Source organism: Amblyomma maculatum, chromosome 1, assembly GCF_055883805.1.
Source record: "Amblyomma maculatum isolate TAMU_Amacu chromosome 1, ASM5588380v1, whole genome shotgun sequence".
Taxonomy (NCBI): domain Eukaryota; kingdom Metazoa; phylum Arthropoda; class Arachnida; order Ixodida; family Ixodidae; genus Amblyomma; species Amblyomma maculatum.
In genome coordinates, this window is record NC_139344.1 from 139,457,671 (window position 1) to 139,476,327 (window position 18,657).

At 44.8% G+C, this 18,657-nt stretch overlaps 2 long non-coding RNA genes across 2 annotated transcripts; one reads left to right on the forward strand and one right to left on the reverse strand.

Moving 5' to 3' along the window:
* Positions 1 to 3,026: 3,026 nt before the first annotated feature.
* LOC146204101 (uncharacterized) lies at positions 3,027 to 3,987 on the reverse strand. The gene is made up of 2 exons (XR_014702674.1): positions 3,640 to 3,987; positions 3,027 to 3,151 (listed from the first exon to the last, which is right to left on the reverse strand). It is a non-coding gene; the product is annotated as an uncharacterized LOC146204101 (long non-coding RNA).
* A 7,768-nt stretch (positions 3,988 to 11,755) lies between these two features.
* On the forward strand, positions 11,756 to 15,975 carry LOC146204102 (uncharacterized). Its single transcript, XR_014703951.1, has 3 exons — positions 11,756 to 11,842; positions 14,008 to 14,136; positions 14,243 to 15,975. It is a non-coding gene; the product is annotated as an uncharacterized LOC146204102 (long non-coding RNA).
* Positions 15,976 to 18,657: the final 2,682 nt, after the last annotated feature.

Below are 18,657 nucleotides of genomic sequence, written 5' to 3' on the forward strand. Positions count from 1 at the left end.
CAGATTCAACTTCGTAGGTGACGTCGGTCACCGGGCGCAAAACATGGTAAGGGCCAGTGTAACGGGTGTTACGTTTCTCCACCGACAAGTGGGACAGCTGACGCGGCCACCGCATAGCAACAGGCAGAACCGCGAGCGGATCGGCCATTTCGTCACCGTTCATCGGCCGCGCAACGCTTCCTCCCGCGGGCAAGTCTCGGCGTGATCCTGCCACGCGCCAAATGTGTGTGCGTGCGTGTGTGTGCAAACGCCGGCCAAGACCGGAGCTCGGGGGAGAGTGCGCCGCCCTCGCCCGTCTGCAGGAGGAGGAGGAGATGCGCTCGGACCCCCTGCGATTGAGTCATCCCATCTTGCCCAGACTTGTTGGGCTCTCCATTTCCTGTGAGGGTTTTCCCTTTCCCTGTGAACTCGAAAACCTATAAAAAGCAGCGGCCAACTCCGCTGAGATAGAGACTACTTTGACGCGCCGTGGAGACGACGCTAGACACCAGCTGTGTGAACGAGTCTGTATTCTTCATGATGTTTTAGTAGAGGTTGTTTCGTTGGAAGACGCCTCGTCTTTGCTGGCACCGTTGATGCCGTCCGCCGTCCACGGAGCCGCCAGGCCAACGCTACCGAGGGGCCGCGCGCCGCATGTAACAACGGGCGTCAGCGGTGGGCTGAGCACGCGAGCCACGAACGTAATAACTGCTGGCAGCGGTACGATACGCAGGCGTACGCGACCCAAACCTAACACGGGGCAAAAGTTTTTCACACAAGCCCACTCGACGGCACGGGAACCACAGCAAAACGAGAGATCCAGAAGTGTAGTGGACATCACGGGGACGGCTGTCATACCGGATCTTTTGAGAGTCTTGGGATGCAGAGAGCCTGGCATGAGCTATCCGGCGGGCATCATGAGCGCGGGTGACGGCATCACTGGTGTAAGTACTGGTGGCGTCTGCCACGGGTAGAGAGGTGTCGAAGGGTAGTAACGGGTGTCGGCCAAATAATAAATAAAATGGGGAGTATCCAGCGGTAGAATGGACAGATGAATTGTTGGTGAATGTGACAAAGGGGAGATGAACGTCACAATCTCGATGGTCGTCAGACACATACATGGTCAGCATGTCTGTGAGGGTATGGTTTAGACGTTCCGTGAGGCCGTTGGTCTGGGGGTGATATGCGGTGGTGAATTTGTGGCAGACAAAGCACGAACGGAGAATTTCGTCAACCACTCGCGACAGGAAACAGCAGCCACGGTCAGTTAGTAGTTCGCGAGGAGCACCATGCTGAAGAATTACGTTTTCTAGAAGGAAGTCAGCGACGTCTGTGGCGCAGCTGGTCGGGATGGCTCGGGTAATAGCGTACCGAGTAGCGTAATCGGTGGCGACGGCGATCCATTTGTTCCCCGAGGTGGAAACTGGAAAGGGGCCAAGGAGATCAACGCCTACACGGGAAAACGGGTCAGTTGGTATGGGTATCGGCTGCATATGACCTGAAGGCGAAATTGTGGGCTTCTTCCGACGCTGACACAGTCCACATGCGGCAATGTACTGCTGGACAGAGCGGTAGAGCCCCGGCCAGTAGAAACGTCGGCGCAGGCTGTCGTATGTGCGGGAGACACCCAAGTGGCCAGCCGTGGGAGCATCATGGAACTGTTCAAGGATGGTGGAAAGCAGGTGTTGGGGAACGACGAGCAAAAGGTCTGTGCCATCTGGTCACATATTACGTCGGTATAGGGTGTTCTCGTGGAATACAAATAAGGCGAGAGGTGGGTCAGGGCGGTCGGAGGTAAGACGGAGGATAATGGAATGCAGAGAAGGATCTAAGTGCTGTTCCTTGGCAATGTTGGCAAAGGCGGAGACAGACAAGACATATGCATCATCGTCAGAGTCTGTAGGACTAGGGGAGTCGACGGGATGACGTGACAAACAGTCTGCATCTTGGTGAAGCCGGCCGGACTTGTAGACGACGGAAAAGGTGTATTCTTGTAATCGTATCGCCCAGCGCCCCAAACGGCCAGTAGGATCTTTGAGAGAGGAAAGCCAGCACAAGGCATGATGGTCTGTTATCACAGTAAAATGGCGGCCAAACAAATAAGGGCGGAATTTCGTAATAGCCCAGACAAGCGCCAGGCACTCTCGCTCTGTAATAGAATAATTTTGTTCGGGTGTTGAGAGGAGGCGGCTGGCATACGCAATCACCCTTGTACGGCCGTGTTGTCGCTGAGCGAGTATAACTCCTATTCCATGGCCACTTTCGTCGGTACGGAGTTCGGTACGGAGTCGGTACGGAAGATTTACAGTCCCAAAGCTGTCCGCCCTTACAAAAATGCATGTAGGGTTTCTATAGAAATTCGAAAGCGTTGTGTCAATACACGCTGTTGAAAGTCTGTTGATAATCGGCAACATCTTGGATGATGCAGTGTTGACCTCTTGTTGAGCGCTTATGAAATAGTGGCCCATGTGTTTCTTAAGAGCGCTTTTGGAATTCGCGCAACTGAAATTCTGTTGATTTCAGGCTCAAATGCTTCAGAAACTCTGCAAGTGACGCTTTTTGATTTTCTGCTACCTTTCCACTCCTGAACAACAGAAAATAGTACACGACCATCGGTTTGCCAGGAGCAGACACGGGGTGATTTTCATTAATGCAAAAGTAGTACAGTACATCTCCTAGCTGCGATAAGTCACCACATTCTATGTTCTGCCCGACCAATCAACAATCCTGTCTGATCAGTGCTGGTTAATGATAAGCATAGTGAGGCATAAAAGAACAAAACAGATCTTGATCTTTTAAGCCCCATTATACTTACTCACTCATTAACCTACACTAAACTGACTAAATTGTTGATTGATCGAGCAGAACACAGAATGTGTTGACTGACCGCAGCAAGGATATGTGCTGTTCTACTTTTGCATTAATGTAAACCACCTCGTGCCTGCTCCCGGCTAACCGTTGATCACGCAGCATTTTCTGTTAATCCGCAGCGGAAAGGGAACACAGAATAAAAAATGCGCGTTAATGAGAAAGAAAAAATATGCATCTTTGGTGAACCCATAACATGAGCTGGGCTGTTTATTTGCTTTATTTCAATTCATATGCAAGGTATGACGCCAGGCTATTCTTTGCGTAAAACGCTGATACGTCCGGGAACTCCTCGCATGTGATGCTGAAATAAACAATATAAATCATAATTAAGTTGCGGTATATACTAACTTAAAAATAGAGGAAAGGCATTTGTGCGCTGCTCCACGTCATAGCTCAAGAAATTTCTTGTCTAAAATGAGTTGTCACTGTCTTTCACTGCTTAGACGGCATCGACCGCCGCTTCCACAGCTCGGCAGCACTGCCACATCGTTCATTTCTCCCTGATAAACAATATATGCTGCCGTCAAAGATCCTATTGTGAATATAAATAGCAAAGTGCAAGTCACAAGCATTACTACCCAGAAAACTTGAAGCAGAATTACCAACTATAGGCACCAAAATGAGTGGAAACAAAAACAAACACTGCAAAAATGGTGGAGCTGCACAGATTCAATAATCCACAATGTGTGACAGAGGCATATTATGATCTCGATAATGTGTCCGTCTCAGCGCGAGTAGCGTATCGAAAGAGTACAGCACTGTGCCGAACAATCCGTCAAAAACGGTCACCTTGTAAAAGAAAGAAAATGTCGCCATCCCAACTGGCGTTCCATCGGCCCCAGCGTCCGCGTTAGAGACAAGCCTGGTTCTCTCTCTCTCCCTCCTTTTTTTCCGACGAGGCTGGCTTGCCTGCTAGAAATATTTACATGCTCGCTTCCCCTTGTAGCACACACTGTACAAGACTGGCACAAACACGAATAGGAAAAAGTAAAACTCTCACCAAAGTGCAGACGCTCCCTCCGCCCGTGCCGGCTTTTCGCCCAGAATCCAAAACGCCTGCGACTGTTGAACTTCTTAAACACGTCCTCCTTGCGCAGAAGCTGCCACCCAAGAGCGGATTCCTCCGAAGACTTAAATGCGTACGTTCGCGCTCAAATTTGAACAAAACGATCTTCGTGATAATCACCAGCGAAAAACCTACATACGGTGCTTCGCTCACAGTGCAAGATGCGACCACGGTGGCGGGAAAACGCCAACTGAACTGGCACATCGCCGCACTCAGCGTACCCGCGTCCGCGTGCAAAGAAAACAGGGCGCGGAAGAACAGCTTCGGTGAAAAGGGGGAGCCGCCGCCCCCGCTGCGCGAGCTATGCTGCAGCCAAGGTCATCTCCGTGAAGACAAACCACGGAGAAGGCAGAGAGCAGAGACCCAGAGGGAGCAACCCCTCCCCCCCTCCCCCTTTTTCCCCCCAGCCGACAGGAAGTAACTCTCGACCCTCCGGACATGCTGGCGCCGTTCGCGGCACGGGGGAAAGATGGGTGTGGACAGTAGCAAGGCAGTGGCCGAATGCTTCTTTGAAAAGACGAGTCGCGGATAGAAGACGCGTGCAATCCTGTTTTTTTTTTCTTTTTATTTCATACGCGAATGTTTTTGCTATGCGTGTTAACTCTATAGTATGCGTGGGATCAATCCGTCATTATTAGAACCCCTCAATGTTTAAAGTGACTTCATTTTAGCATGGTGTCCACTTTAAGAAAGGAAGGAAAAGAAAAAAATAACAGTAAAATTCTCCAAAGACATACAGGATTCCAATACAGACTGCACCTCATTTTGCGGCAAAAGCTACGGGCAAAAATACCTAGGCTTGGGCAGAATGTCAGACCCTGAAGCATATATATAGTGAACTTTGCAACTGGTTTAAAAAAGCTTTGTCCTGCCCTACATGGTAGGTTCAATCTAGGATCCTGTTTGTTAGTATGATGACTCACTGAACTTGTTTTATGATAAATATAAAATATGTCCTACCACTAAAGTTACCTTCTGCGACATACAGAAGCTGATTCATTACGGATTCTGACTGACATTCAACGATGTATTTGCATTATTAGTGGAGGCTTTGCCATCATGAAGTTTTTAGGGCATATTTTCACTGTGTTGCGAAGCTTGAGCTAAGTGTGCACCGTTAATATGTACTTTTATATAACATGAACGAGCACGCAACTGCATGCTGCTCTTATATTTCCCTTTGCAGAATGTGGCCAATAGTTGATTACAAGTGAGACCAAAAATTCATAACGAAATTGTCACATCATGTTCTTATCATTTGTGCCTAAAACTACTTAAAAACATGGGTCAGCTTGAACAGTACACGCTAATTGTTCGTGAACGTTGAAAACTGACAACAAAAAGCACATAGAAAAAATAGCACAAAAAGTCTATTGGGTAGAACACAATGAAAATTCTGTGGGCCCTGTAAAGATTGCACTCAGCTGGGGTTGAATGTCTATCGAAATTCAATAAATTCAAAAGGCGGTCAATAGTCCAACAATAGAGTTTCAAAACTCATTTTTGTAAGGGCGCACAACTAACGTTGATGAGGGCACCGATTTCACAACACTCAGCGTCGTCGTCTTCTCCGAGTCTGTTGCACTTCTTCATCCTCATCACGAACAGCGAATACAGCTAAGTAACAATATTTTGTTCTGAGCTTATCGTGCCTCGAAACAAGCTTAGCACATATCTCCCTGTATTGCTTCGTTTGTAGTTTTGCCGTGGGCTTCAAGTGGTAACCTTCCCACAAATCAGAATTATTTCTAACCCCGACTGGACCTCTGCTTTTAAAGGGCAACTCAGGCGATTTTTCGATGCTCACAAATATCAACGAAATTTGCACCAGACGTTCTTCTCAACGTCAAGATTACGTGTTCCAAAAAGCAGAGTTGACGACGATTTAGTTTTCCCGTAAAGTAATTTACAGCGCTCCGGGACATACGATAGCCACCCTACCCACGACTGCGCTGCCAGGCAGGAAAATTTTTGCGGCCAACACTGTGCTTGATGACGTCACAGTCATGCAAGGATGCCGAGAAGACGACATAGGCAATGCAGCGGCCCTACTACAGGCGCGGCTTGTACGGTGCGGCGTCGCATGTGCGATATCTTATCAGGTACTACTGGCACGGGTCTGGGCGACGGCGGCGCTATAGAAACAGCCTGGCACAACGCAAACACTGCCAAAAGCTTGCTTGCAAACAACATAGATCGTGGAATCACCGTCTTGTAGTTTCAGCTCATATACCTTTGCAGCGATGGACGGCAGCTAGTGTTGTGTTGTTGTCTGCACGAGTTATTCTACGAAAAACAACACCACCTTTTTCCCGGGGAAAAGAGCTTTCGCGACAAATTGAATCCTGTGATCCGGTGCCCCATCTCCATCTGACAACGCATGCTTGCTCGGAACATTTCCCGCGGGACTGCTACCAACACAGGATGGTTCTTATACAGGAGTTTTGCCTCATGAGTACTAGGCGATGGTTGAAATTGGATGCTGTGTCGACGATCTTTCCGCACACGACAAAAGCTGAACCGCCTGCCGCAGTTGCCGGTAGGGCTAATTGTTTGCGAGCCACCGTCATAAAAAGAAAGCGTGCTAAAATCTGCTGATCCCGTAATCAATACTCGATTAGGTGAATGAATGTTAAAAAAAAAAAAAAAAAAAAAAAACTCTTGCTAAGGACCGCTGATCTGAAATGAGATTTTGGGGATAACTGTGATAAGCAAATTTCTGCTGCAGCATTTCGTACTCTAGCTCCACTGCTAAGGCATCGCCGAAATTGCATCTTTCTTTTACTCTGAGACAGTTGAGTTGACAGTAAGGCTGTTCCACGAACAGACCGTTAACTATAGCGCTGGCCAATTTCGAAGCACCGTCCGCTGCTTCGGTAGCCAACGGCCAGAGCGTCGTTCTCGACCGCTCTTGTGGGCAACACCGCTGCGGTAAGGTCGTTGCATTTAGTGCGGCAAGCATTGCGAATTGGTCGTTTGCTTTCTTGACGCGCCTGAGGTTGGTCATTTTTCGACATACCGCTTAACGTATATTACGCCGAGCCAGGGCCGGATCATCCAGAGTTCAAAGGGTTCAAATATACCGGGCTCTCCATTTTCAGGGGCCCTTGAGAGCAGGAAATGAATGGCCAATTTTGAAGTTTGGTCCGAAAAATAGTCAAGACATCCTCTTCATGATATCCCGTGTTTAAAGTTACAGCTTATGGATTACGATGCCGAATGCTTCAAAAGCTGTTCGTCTCATCGTACGCTTAATCTCAGCAACTCATATTTCGCCAGTTAAAGTAAAAAAAAAAATCGTCTTTTAAATTGACCAACTGACTTCTGGCTTTACTGTTGTTGAGGGAAGTTGTGTGTTTGATTCATTTGAGCGTAAGCCCTGAAAGCTGTGAAAAAGCAATAAATTATTAGATATTATGACTGCTACAGTTGACATACGTATTAGCAATTTGCCGCTGCTGAGAGTGGAAATGCGATAATCTCAAGAGGGCTAATGTTGAAGATCTCATCACGAAACACTACCAGCAAAAGGCTCACAAACACTTATAGAAACTTCAAAACCTTCCTTCACTTGCTCAAGAGCGCAATGAAAAAAAAAAAAAAAAAAAAAAAAGCAGACATGTTATACGAATACACGCGCCATTTAAACGTTGAATTACTGTGAAATATTGAAACTTATAGGTGCTTGTTTTGTGCAGGCAGGTACTGCTTCTTCAAAAAAAAAAAAAATAATAAGAAGGCGCTTAAAGGGCCACTGTCCAGGGAAGGACCTTTTAAGTAAAGGAGCCCAGTGTTTCGATCAGGTACCGGTGATTGTCTTTGCAAAATGCTACAGCGATACGCGCGCCGCAAAGCAGCAAAAATACAAATCAAAGCTCTCTCATCTCGCACTCTCTACTACCACGCCCCACCTCCCGGCAAACGCGGAGGAGGAAGCGAAATTTGTCTTGCTGAGGCTAGACGACCAGGCAGGAGAGTGAAAAACCTATGCGAGGGAATGGGAGGAGAAACACGACTGAATCGGGTGACTGCGGTGGCTACGTAACAGCGTTGATAATTACTCTTTTCAAAAATATTTTACGGCCTTGCGTTCTGAGGGCGGAGTCTCACAGTCACCGGGAGAGAAAATATTTTCGACCGGAGGGTGGACAGTGGGCCTTTAAGCTTCGTCTTGCAGATGCGATAGCATGGCTTAAGTGGTCACCCTATTTTAAAGGAAAGTACATGCACACGAACGAGGAATCGCATGGGGAGTAGGCAGGAGCCATTAACGCTACCTGCAGCATAATACACTTAAAGTGGGGTTAAGCATCCATCTCATTTTTTCTGACCGCCGTTTACGGCGGCAGCGGCTTCTCGGTGGCACGAGCTACATACGTTACCTTGCAAAATTTAAATTTATTTTGTAAATTGAAAGCAGCAAAGGTGTGTGATACATGCAAAAGTTCTTCCTTCTGAAGGTGGAAGTTATGTGCATAAAGGAAATATACTGTCTTTGTAAATATGGACAATCTGCATAAATATAAAGATTTATATATTACTTATCATTTGAGCGTGTTAAAACTTTCATTTTGTGCCATTCAGTAACGATGGCATTTTCTAGAGGCGCTATCTTTTCGAAAAGATTTACCTTCAGGCATTATGACAGCTCTTGGAGTAATAAACATTTGCTCTATTTCGAGCGAGCATGTCAAACAATGTCGCAATTTTAATGCGAGAGCATTATTTCGCTATGTTCACAGATTTCTGTCCGCAAACCGTGTCCGCACAATCGTGTCCGCAGCAGTTGCGGGTAATTGAGAAGTGGTAGATGTTAGTGGTGTCAATCGATAGAGGGTGACGTAATGTTGTGTCCGAAAAATCGTTAGGCCTATAAGTTAATTAGGTAATTAATTAGAGGCAGAAAATGTAAAAGTAAAGGCGAAAATGGTCTCATTAGCCAACGGCTTGGCGCCACATTTGAATGTATCAAATACTAAAATAGTTAATTAAATCAGTCAATTAAGGTGACGCCAAGGATGTGACGTCACGCAACCTGAATTCGATCAAAAAAAAAAAAAGGGCATAGGAAAGGATTGGCACGCAATTTGAAAGTACCAAACGCTGAAGTAGTTAAGACAGTCAATTAGGGTGACGTCAAGGTTGCGACGTCACGCAAACGGAAGTAGAACCGAAAAAGGGCATAGGAAGTGATTTGCGCACAATTTGAAAGTACTGAAGACCAAAATGAGTAAACACAAAGTGAATAAATGTGACGTCAAGAATTTGACGTCACGAAACCGGAAGTAGAGCCGAAAAAGGGCATAGGAAGAGATTGACATGCAATTTGAAAGTACCAAAGACTAAAATTTGTAAAAATACAGTTTTAGGTGAGCGTCATTTGACTTGCTGGATGAATGGACACAACTACTAGATAGCTTTTAGCGTATTTATGGTAAGAATTTGCGAACAGCTTATGAACAAGACCCATCTCTATTTCCTTTGTGCTCACAGGTAGTCAGTTGTCCTGCGCTTTCGATTTAACCAAAAAAATAACCGCCGGAGACAGTTATTTTTCATGAATGCAGATTCTAATTTTGAGGGAGGATGTTGTGCATCCTGTCATCTGCTAGAACATCCCGTTCTGTATGCCAGTCTGTCCGTGCGCACTGGAGGAAAGTATATACTCAGGAGATGTTCATAAGCAGTCCGCAGATTCTTCGAGTAAATATGGTCTCTGTTCTCTGCAGAAAAACGCGTCAAGTCTCCAACATGACAACCGGGGGCAGGGTGGCGGGAGTGGAAAGGAGGGGGGTGGAGAGGAGTTATAGGGCCCTCTTAATTTTTTTTTTTTTTTTGAACCGTGCCCTCGTCAGTGCTAATCCGGCGCTGCGCCGAGCAAACGATCCTGCGACGACGGGCCGTCGGGCGCGTACTCTCGAAGGTTGTATCCTTTCGACGGCACACTAGGCAATGCGCCTATGACTTGTTGCTCTTGAAGCTTGCTTTTGTGTGCGAAGTGTTTTGCACCCGGGCTAGACCGGTGCGCCTTCTGTGACCCTTTTGCAAACAAAAGCCGACACCGCCGCTGAACTTTGTAATGGATATTCGTGATCAGCAAATGCTGGTGCCTTTCTTCATAAACTTTGTTTTATGGCAGCATAGATTAGCATTGTAATTTTTCTATTACCATTGGTGCTAGCGGAGCAGTCATGCAGTTTTTCGAGCCATGCGCAATTACTTGAAACTTGCGCCTGACATAAAATGCCATATATCGTTGGTGTTATTGCCTAACAAGTATCATGATCACTTGTTATGCTTAGTGGATGTCGGCCTTACAAGTAAATATGCTGAATATGCACGACACATGCCTAGGAACAGTTATCCCGCTAGCGAATAACAGCGCTCCCGCCCCGCGCCGACGTTCGTACTCGTGCGCCTCGACCCCTACGTCAGTGGCGCCCTCAGCGAGGGGAGCGCCAGCGCCGCGCAACTTTACTCGACGGCGCCGCTCCATTGTTCGCGCGGCGCGTTAACAGGCACAGAGTATAAATGAGGCTATGGCTGTGCACGTAAATATAGGGAAAAAGCAAGGAAACGAAACAATATTGTATTCACACTGCGTAGGCGTGAACTCTTCGTCGGCTGCCACTTGTCTCGTTTCATCTTTATAGCGCACAGGGCCTTCCCTTTGGATCTCTACGAAATGCGAACATCGTCCAGCAATTTCGGAAGTGATGCGTGCACGAGTGCACGCAGGCTTGCGAAACTCCGACATGTATCGACGGGAAACACGACGCCGCACGTAACTGACGCAGGCGAAACGCGGAGTGAGAGCTAGTGTTTCTGCATATCATGGAGGAAGGAAGGAAGCCCACTGAGCACAGAATATCTTGTAGCCGTCTTGATATGTCTATATTGGTCACATATATCTTGAGCTATCAAAGACATCTACAAGACGTCGCTTGGTGCTAGTCTAGAAGACATCATCGGCAAGATGTCTGGAATCTGTCTAGTGAAGAATTTTTATGTCTTCAGCTACGCAAGACAGTTATTAGCCGGCTTACGCCAGATGTCTTCTAGAGTTCTGCTTCAGAAGTCTACCATACTTCCTAACAAGACGTTTCAGGGTCACATATGCGCCTATAGTGCAATATGTACACAATTTAACTGGACGACACTGTTCTGCATACTCTAAGTATAAATTGTCGAAGGTTTGTTCTAGCAATTTTTCAGCTTGCAAAATACTGTATCCAAAGTGCCTGCGCTTTTGAATTAAGCATGCAATTTGGGCTGTTTCCAGCATGCAGGACCAATATGGCACCAAGAAATGCTGTTTAGGCGATGGGTATCTGAACATAATGTACTACAAAAGCCGCTGACACCTTCATTTCTGCAGCCGATAGCCACACGCGTACTGTGTTCGACCTCGCTGGGCGCAGTCCAGTCCGCCGGAAGACTCCAAACTCCGAGTGTTCACAACGACAAAGTAAGCTAGCGATGTATCCGTGTGTGATAAAAGCCAGTAGTTCGCACAGAGGAAAGATTTGCTGCGCCGATGTTAATACGGAACGCCAGCTATGCACGATCCGCCATTCCCAAACTTCGCGCGCCGTGGCCTTTTCGCACCCCTCCTCTTTACAGCGAGATAGAAAATAGTGCGCCAAAATAATTACGCAAGACGCAGGTTGTATTTACCGTTTTGAAACAAATACGTCATAAGCAACAGTTACATTTTACTTGTATATCTTGTTTTATGAAATATATTTCAGATTTCTATTGTTTTTAAAGTTATTGTATCAATGCGCTGCTCGGCGGCTGGCCATTTCAAATTTTCGTCATGTCTAGTCGTGTCTGCACGTTCGTTAGGCCGTTGGTGTGTGACTGCGTTGAAAATGTATCCCGCACAGCGGCTGCTACTTCTGGCTGCAAGGCAAGCTTCGCTGGGTGAGTAAGAAATTGTTTCTTCTTAATGAGTCACTTAATGGAGCAGTAAAGTGACTGAGTGCTTTCTTTTTCCGATAAAAATGCTGCAAGGACCGTTGTTTGCATCCGCCGGCGCAGGCTGTATGGGCGAGCAAGATAGCGCGCGCGGACCGTTTAGTCAGTACGAAAGGCGGTGTTTTATGGCGCATCTACAGTTTTGTGCATGCAGGAAGGCTTTTCGCTTGTAATTCCACTCGCCGCGTTTCGTGAACTGCCATTGGCGGCGGAACCTCGCGATGTAATTCTTCAAAATGAGCTTGGCGATCCGACGTCTTTCGTTGATTGCCGCTGGTTCTAACACTTTCCCAGGAAACACAACTGAGCACGAAAGTCTGCATGCTTAGTGTGGCCTTCACTCTGCAGCAAGATACAGAAAATACGCACCGTCGAGTGGAAGCCGTGCATTGTTTGTCAGCCTGCAGAGCTCTATACGCGCTAAGTTATGCCGCGGTTGCGAAAAAGAAAGAGAACGATCTCAGTAAGCCGCCTTAGAGGGGAGGGTAAGGTGCATTCTGGCCACAGCGACTCTCCCAACTGCTAGCAAAATACTCTCGGCCTGTTCACAGGCACAAGTTTAAACACATAGCGAGATAGGAACGGCGTACAAACATTCTGCAGTGATTTAATTTTAATAGTTCATAAAATGTTTACAGTCAGCCATTACATTGCCGTGATTAAGTGATTTTACATTTTCATATAGTCAGGAAGCACAATTTAGTTCTTTTTAAGTTCCTGAACTGCATGCTGTGTGATGTGCTGGTGCTCTATTTGCTTTGGTCCTCAGGTTTATTGTGTTTTTTTATTTTTATTGGCGGAAATGTTTTAAGAAATTAAGCTTCAGTTGAATTGGTACAGAAAGAAATCTAAAGCAAATCTTTCGGACGGACCTCATATAACGAAAAGCCTATTATAATACACAAAAACATATCAATTTCATTTGTTTTCTTGCTTCAGGGCCAATAGACTCTTCCTATCCAGAACTGGGAAAAGAAAAGAGAGTACTGAATCATAACTTACTTTTAAGGCGTATAGAATGTAGCCATGTTATAAATGGGTTCAGTGTATGCCTTCTGGCTGTCCTCAACAACAAAGCTGTGACTCCACGCAAACCTTTTGATAGCATATGGACTCCTCCCGAAGTGAAGGTGTTTGGCATCAAAGGTGAAATACCTTCATTTAATTTCAGTTCAGTTCAGTCATTCAGTCGTGTCTGACTCTTCGTGACCCTATGGACCATGTCACGCCATGCTTTCCGGTCTCTCACTATCTTCCTAACATCACATAACTTCCTCTGCAGTGCCTCGAGGATGCCATCTAACCATCGTGTTCGCTGCCTACCCCTTCTCCGGCGACCCTCAACCTTTTCCAGCATCAAATCTTTCTCCAGCGACTCCTCTCTTCTCATCAGATGACCAAAGTAGCTGAGCTTTAACTTTAGAATTAATTAACTTAGAATTAACTTTAGAATTTAGAATTTAATGCTCTTTTTCACATTGTGCTGTTGTGTCTGTGTTTGGTGCTCTTGTTATTTTGTGTCTGCGCGAATTTTCATGTAAACAAAACACTTGCCCAACAGCTCAAGCAAGTGAGCTATGCATTCTTTTTTTTTTTGCTCTGGGTGCATGCTCACTGTTTAAAATATTGCTTTCATTTAATTGTTCTAGGAAAAACTGGTGATGCATAGGTAATGCATCCATTCATAGATACATGATACATAGATTTATTTCTTCTCTACGTATGTCGAATGAAACACTTGGCAAACTAAGAGGCAGAAACCTTACCCAGCATAGAAAGTGACTCTCAATAAAAAGAAAGGAATGTATAAATCAGGAAAATGGCGGTTCTCTTCAGGTGTGTCTGTTGGTGAAGACAAGGAAGTGTTTTAGCCTTTCAGGTCATCAAGGAGTTATTAATATACATATATTATACTCAGCACTATTTTGTGCTGCTAGTGCGTGTCGCGGTTAAACATATTTCTATTGTGTACTCAGTACTCTCAACCTTATGTGACATATTTTGAGGTTACATTCTTATCCTATAGTGGAATTTGTGCCAGTGTTTTGTAGTCAGTGATTTGCTTTATTAAACTTCACAAGAAATCTTTAAAGCATTGGAACACCTTGCAGGTTGCCACCACCTCCACGGCTGCCTAGCAACTATCCTTTTCCTGTCTGTGCTGCAAACACAACTTAGCAATGAGGGCCACAGGATTGACATCTCACTGGGCAGTTGCGGGCTACTGACTGAATACACAGGTATGGTTTGACTGTGCCAAAAACTTAGGGTTGCCAACAGTGGGACTTTTTCCTTCTGTTTGGGAGCTCATATATCTAAATCGTGCTTTGATTTTAATCCTGGCAGGTGTGACATGGAAAGCCTTCAACACCAATGAAACTTAGCTTTGCCGACGTCACAAAAGAGTGGTTGGTGTTTGCCTTGTGACAAAGACCAAGTCCACATCTAAAGGCGCTGCACAGCCACCATGAACAGTGCCACAATAGCAAGCAGCTGGGATCAAGGCACCTTCTGTGCTCATTTACGACTCAAGTTTGAAGCTTTGTAATTTTGCAAAGGTAGGCCTCCAACAATTGACAGAGAGGAGCCTCCCAATCAATTGAGCCACAAAGGAATTCCCCCTTTCATGGCAGTAGGTGACAAAAAGAGGCAGTGCAGCTGGTGTTCAGTACCGATAAAGAAAAAGCTGCCCAGCCTAGTTAGCTGTGGACAAGGGCTGGAGTGGTACCAGTGTTGAGAACGATCTGATTGGCAGAAAAGCCTCCTTTGAGGGATATTCGCCCCTTCATTCTTAATTTGTAACTGACTGCAGTGGATCTGATAGCCCCGGAAGTTTTCTTTCTTTTTTTTTTTTTTTTTTTTTCAATTTTCTCTGCCCTCTAGGGTTGTACAGAATAACAGATGCACAACCCATGCCAGCTCCCTCACTTTACGATGCTTTCATGCCAGAATGTTGGCAGTGGTATTCAGACCTTGTTTTTTTTTCGATGCCTTTTCTCCATGCATAATAACAGGCTATTTAGCGTAACACAGTCGCACACAAGACAGAGGACACCATCAGCACTTACAACTGTTCAGCGGAAAGCAGCCGATATACATAGCCTACTCAGGTGATGCGCACGGGTACAAGGCAACATGGAAACAGCACCATTTTGTCAAACTATGCGTGAGAAATTTTTCTTCAGTCTCATAAGAAAAACCAATTTGCTGCTGACACAGCTGTAACCTGCTTTTTTATATGAAGGGCTTCTAGTGTTTCATGAGCCGTTACCCACAGTTTTCACAATTGGTGCAAACCCTACGGTGCAAGAGAAGTCGCTCACCTTCATTGTTAATGTCTTTTGCATGTTCCCTAAGTTGGCCATTGACGCAGAATCCTGCTTGTGCAAAATAAGATTTTTCTACATGACAGTAGAATTTTATAGACGGTGGTGCACTTTACGAAATGCTGGCCATGTCTCTTCTGACAGCCGACCTGTTTGCTTTCGTAGCTTATGTGATGGCTTAGCTGAGCAAGCTTTCAGGGAGCAGAGGATACCATCTATACATTAAACAGGTTTGAGCTGTGTCAGTGACACTCCAGCTTTTCTTTGAGGCTGAACAGATATTTCTCATACCTGCTTTGATAAGATTGGTGCTGTTTTCCTGTTGCCTTGTACATGTGCACGTCAGTAGTGAAAGCTATGCATCGACTGCTTTCCCCTAAATAAACAGTTGTAGTAAGTACACGTGGTGTCTTCTTTCTTGTGTGTGTCTGTGTTATGCTAAATACCTTTTTTATTTCTGAAAAACCAACTATCTCAGCAGTTAACTTCCTTCTTTTTATACCAGCAGAATGTGAAGAGCAGCACGGTGTGCAACACTGAATTTTATTCTCTCTTTTTTTTTTGCTGTGCCTTCTGTACTCCTCGCAAGCTGTTTGCTGCACTACAAAAGGTAAGGGCAGTTGGTGCCATCATGGCTGGTTCATGCTGCCCTTATCTTTTGTAGTGCTGCAAACAGCTTTTGATATGGAATATAGTGGCTGGTATGTACAATGACAGGGATGCAAACCTTTTGCTCCTTCCTTTTTTTTTTTTCCTTATGGTGCCTTCTAGTGTTTCTTGTAGAGTGATGTATGACCCTTACCTGCTACCTTTTCCTTAGTACTTTTTAGTTATGATAGTAGAATGTAACTATGACAGGCATGTAGCCATTGCATTTTTTTTCAGTGCATTCTAGTCATGCTAACAGGAACAGCAGCAGTGAAGCAGTCTTGGCTTCTTTTTTTGCAGTGTAGATTTTTTAATGGATTTGATGTCGTGCCTATTGCTCAAGTGTTTGTGCAGTTTCTACAAGATGTATGTATGACCAGCATTCAGTTGGTGACATGCATGCACATATAGTATGAAATGCAACACGTGATGATGGTCCTTTGTGAAAGCGCCTTTTTCTGTATACTGAAGCTTTTTCATTCGAATTTGTTGCTTTGTTTTATTTTGTACAAACATTATGCAGATAGTTCGTTCAACCACTCAACCAGTTTTGTACACTTTTGCATACCTATCCCTGTTTATTTCTAGTCATTTCCTGTTGTTTGGAGTATGGATGTCATTTTTTGTAAACAGATCATTTTAAGCTTGGAGAGAACTGCAATATTATTTTGTCATTTTCATACCACTTGTAGTGTCTAGTTTCTGTGCTTGTAACTTCGTAGTGCATTGTTGAAAAAAAATCAAATATATGATTTACACATTTTGTTTCCTAGCACCTTTTGTAGTTATTGCCGAATCTCCCAAAGAGCACCCAACCATGGCTGTCCACCGTACAGTGTGGCATGTTTTGTAACAAAGAATGTGTACAGTTCTCACTTACTGTTTGCAGTTTTAATGTCTGTGAGAATGAATGACAATGTGCATCATTCTTTACATGTCATGTGTTCATGAGTTGGCTCTTTCTGGTGTTTTCTTCCTTGGTACAATATTAGGCTTCAAAGAACCACATTTTTTCATTTGCATACTGTTGCTTGTGGCTTTCCTTGCTTTTAACATGCATGAGATTGTTTAAGTTGCCTATTTGCAATGTATAATGTTGAGGAAATTAAAGAGTTCTGTAGTTTACTCATCTCATTTTCTAGCATTGGGTGCAGTTACTACCAAACTTTCTAAAGAGCACCTGATGGCCATTAACAGTGAAATGTGGCACGCTTTGTAATAAAAACATACAGTTCTCATTACTAGACAACAGTTGTAGTGCATGAGAATTAATGATTTACAATTGTACATCAGTTTAGCTTGCATCATAACTGAATGTGTGAAAGAGCACTATGGGTGTGTTACGGCAATGCAGCTTTAGTTGTAGTAGCATCTGATGAGACTATATTTTTTGTCTGGCAGTGGTGTTGAAAACCTCTGCAAATACATAAGCATTTCAGACAGTTTTGCGAGAAATAGCAGGGAATAAATAATTTAGAGCATTGCAGGAGATTCTAGAGCTCATTTTAGACATTCAGAATCTATTTTAATGATCTCTAGATGCTGACTTGCAAGACGTCTTGCAGCTTAAAAAAGTGGGTGCATTAGCTGAGCTAGAAGGCAGCTACAAGAAGTACCAAGACATATAAAAACATCTTTCATATCTTGTCAAAGCATCTTTTAAATGTCTATCAGCTGTCTTGGGTGCCACTTCAGATGTCTATAAGGTGACTTGTTTATGTTGGGCAAGATGCCTTATAGCTATCTGCTAGACTGACTTACGTTTAGTAAGTTATTTGTCTTCCAGATTTCTAGGAGATATCTTGCAAGACGTCTTGTAGCCTAAAAAAGTGGGTGCATTAGCTGAGCTACAAGATCACTACAAGAAATATCAAGACATCTGGCAATGTCTTGCATATCTTGTCGAGACATATTATATACGTTTAGTAGCCATCTCAGAGGTCTACTGAGACATCTATCGGGCATCTTGCTTGTCTTGGCAAGACAGTTTATAGCCGTCTCATAGATGGGTTGGTGTTTACTGGGAAGGAACCCTTCCTCCATGCTGCATATGCTCCCTATATGCTCCCTAAGGAGCACTAGTGAGAGCTAGAGTTACTGTACAAGTGAGAGCAAACATAGCGCGCGCCCTTGCGGAGGCGGCACCGACTAAAAGACTCTTTAAAAGAATGTTCTCACTAGCTCTGACCTTGCACGAAGCGGCAGGTCAGAACTAGTGAGCTAGGCGGAACGGACGTACAAAGAATTTGCTTCCAGGATTAATGTACGCGGACGACATTGTTATATTAGCCGATAGCCAGGAAGATTCACAAGCATTGGTCAAAAGTTTTCAATAGGGAGTGATCGATACCAAGACTGGCGGAATGTAGATATCTTGGGGTATACGGGCAAACGAAGATGCATATATGAAAAAACATGAACAGAGGACTTTTGTGCTTAAAAGTCAACTCCGGCGATTTTTTTATCGTACTGAGTTAATGAATCAGTTATATTCCTGAAGGCTTGGTAGTACGCGATTACATTTTTTACAGTACCCAAGCAATAATTTTAAATCAGCAAAAACGACCTCACCGGAGTGGCGCAGTGGTTAGAGTGCTCGACTTCTGTGCCTAAGGATGCGGGATCGAATTCCGACCTCGGCGGCCGTTTTTGTTGGAAGCGAAAAGCAAGGCACCTATGTGCTCTGTGATGTCAGTGCGCGTTAAAGAAAAGCGGGAAGTTTTTATTTTTTTATTTATTGTGTGTGTCCTGCTGCTGCCAGAAAATAGGGTTGTGAACATGACTGAT